General features: G+C 46.6%; 1 non-coding gene across 1 annotated transcript; it reads left to right on the top strand.

Annotated features, from left to right (window-relative positions):
- Positions 1-1,102: 1,102 nt before the first annotated feature.
- TRNAS-GGA (transfer RNA serine (anticodon GGA)) lies at positions 1,103-1,174 on the top strand. The gene has a single exon. It is a non-coding gene; the product is annotated as a tRNA-Ser (tRNA).
- Positions 1,175-2,631: the final 1,457 nt, after the last annotated feature.

The raw sequence follows: 2,631 nt of genomic DNA, 5'->3' as shown, positions 1-2,631 counted from the left end.
TGTGGGCTTCCTAGAAACACCTGGTTGGCCACTGTGTGAACAGACTGCTGGACTTGATCTGATCCAACATGGCTTTTCATGTCCTTATATGTTCAGTTAAGCAAAAAGGCTTCCTTATACTGTCTGTTGGTTGTCTTCTTGCTCTGAAAATTGATGTCGCTTGGCTCTGGAATGATAAAGGTTGCTGACCTCTGTCTTACCGTCAGGTGGCCAATTTTATGCAGGCCCCCAAACGTTCAGCAGGTAAAGTTTTTATTTCGTGCAGATGGGGGAAAATGTTGCCTGTTGAATTTCAGCATCTCTCACAGCTGTCAAAGCCCAAGAAACCCTGCCAGGAAAAGAAAGAGGAGGCAAGCCCATGCCAACATCCGGCACAAAGCTAATAATTTCTTTCCTTGCCCAAACCGTGTGACGGGTTTCTACTAGGGAAGGCCTATTATTTCATGCAAGTAGCTATCCAAATGTTAACTTCTGGGCCCATCCCATCCTGTAAATATTCCGAGTTCCCACACTAGTCACGGTAAATGAACTGACCTGACAGTTACAGTACAGCGTACAAGAAAAGGGCAGGAGTCCAGTAGCACCTTAAAGACTAACAAAAATATTTTCTGGCAGGGTATGAGCTTTCGTGAGCCACAGCGTACGTAGACTGAGGGTGATTGGCTTTGTTTCGTTCACTGAAGCTCTTTCCATTATTCCAGCCTTACGTGCTGTCACAGATTCCCTATGGAGTTAGCCACTAGGGGGCAACATAGCTCACTCCTATGTCCAGATGCCTACTAAACTTGTTTTGCCAACTTGTTCCTTTTATGGGAATCAGAGCAGTTCGTTATCTTTGCCTCCTTGTCCTGAGCAGTAGCGTCCTTCCTGATAAGAACTGCTATTTGGCCAGGAGCTTTGGCTCAGTGGTAGAACATCTGCTTGGCTTGCAAAAGGTCCTAGGTTAAATCCCCGGCCTCTTCAGTTAAACAGATCATGTAGTTGGTGACCCTTGGGTGGGTGGGGGGGGGGGGTGGGGAGAGATCTCTTCCTGAGACTCTGGAGAACTGCTGCCAGTCAGAGCAGGCAATACTGACCTTGATGTGCCAATAGTTGTGGTTTAGGGGTTGTGGCTCAGTGGTAGAACATCTGCTTGGAATGCAGAAGGTCCCAGGTTCAATCCCTGGCATCCCCAGTTAAAGGGACTAGGCAAGTAGGTGATGTGAAAGACCTCTACCTGAGACCCTGGAGAACCGCTGCCCGTCTGAGTAGACAATACTTTGATGGACCAATGGTCTGATTCAGTATAAGGCAGCTTCATTCACTCAATAATCCAATTCAGTATAAGGCAGTTTCATGATTCAGTATAAGGCAGCTCCATGTGTTCAATAATCTGAGTCAGTATAAGGCAGCTCCATGTGTTCACATGTTCACTGGTAAGCGAATTGCTATAGAGCCTGTCATAAATGAATGGAGACATGCATTTCCCCAGATTGGTAGACCTTTTTTAGTTTCATTGGCCAGTGATCTTGGATGCCGTTCCTTGGAGAAACTCCTGGGCCTCCATCTGTTCCTAGTGTCTTTGCTGTCACCGAGGAAATTATGCTTGTGGGCATAAAATGGATGGGGAGGAAATGAGCTGGAGAGATGCCAGAGGTCATTTGGCTGGACCTGGCTCCTCCAAACCACCACCTCCAGGATGAAAACAAGCCGCCCTAATGAACGTCCCCTCCCTCCCCCAGTTGAGTTAATGGAACAACAATCCCCTGTCCTTCGATGCAAGGAGATTGGTGTCCTTTGCAGCAATGAGTTCCCCCCTCCCTTGCCAGACTCCCCCACAATAGGACATAATTAGCAGTAATTCCTCCCCCTTGCAGGGCAAAAATAAGAGGGTGCAGCCTAGTGTTTTGAAAACATCCTCTTGCAAACAAAAGTGTAACCTTGAAGGAAGAAGATGGGTATATCTTGAGGTGCGGGCTTAAGGTGCAAAACCAGATTGCAAGGCCAAAGGCCGTTCACCCAGTCTTAGCCATCCAACTGCAAAGGATGCTTCACTGGTAGGGTGGCCAGCTCTGGGTTGGGAAGCACCTGGAGATTTTTGGGGCGGAACCTGAGGAGGGTGGGGTTTGGGGAGTAGAGGGACTTCAATGCCATAGTCCAATTACCAAAGTGACCATTTTCTTAGGGTTGCCAGGTCCCTCTTTCCCACCGGCGGGAGGTTTTTGGGGTGGAGCCTGAGGAGGGAGGGGTTTGGGGAGGGGAGGGACTTCAATGCCATAGAGCCCAATTGCCAAAGTGGCCATTTTCTCCAGGTGAACTGATCTCTATCGGCTGGAGATCAGTTGTAATAGCAGGAGATCTCCAGCTAGTACCTGGAGACTGGGCAAAACTAACAGTAAAGGGCTCAAAGATACTATTATAATAAACAGTTCAAACAAAACATACAATGATATAACAAATAGTTTACTGTGAAAGAACAACCAACTCTACAAATGTGTAATGTGAAACGCGTACTGATCTGTGTATAAACAAGTCAACATACAAACATACATAAACAGAATCTTCTTAAGGTAAGTATTTACAAAAAAAATTATTTCAGCCTAGTTGGCTATTGTTCTAATCATGTATTTTCTCCGTAGGTGACTTCATATG

Source organism: Euleptes europaea, chromosome 1, assembly GCF_029931775.1.
Source record: "Euleptes europaea isolate rEulEur1 chromosome 1, rEulEur1.hap1, whole genome shotgun sequence".
Taxonomy (NCBI): domain Eukaryota; kingdom Metazoa; phylum Chordata; class Lepidosauria; order Squamata; family Sphaerodactylidae; genus Euleptes; species Euleptes europaea.
The sequence above is the reverse complement of the archived record's forward strand: the minus strand, read 5'-3'. Positions and strand labels throughout refer to the sequence as shown.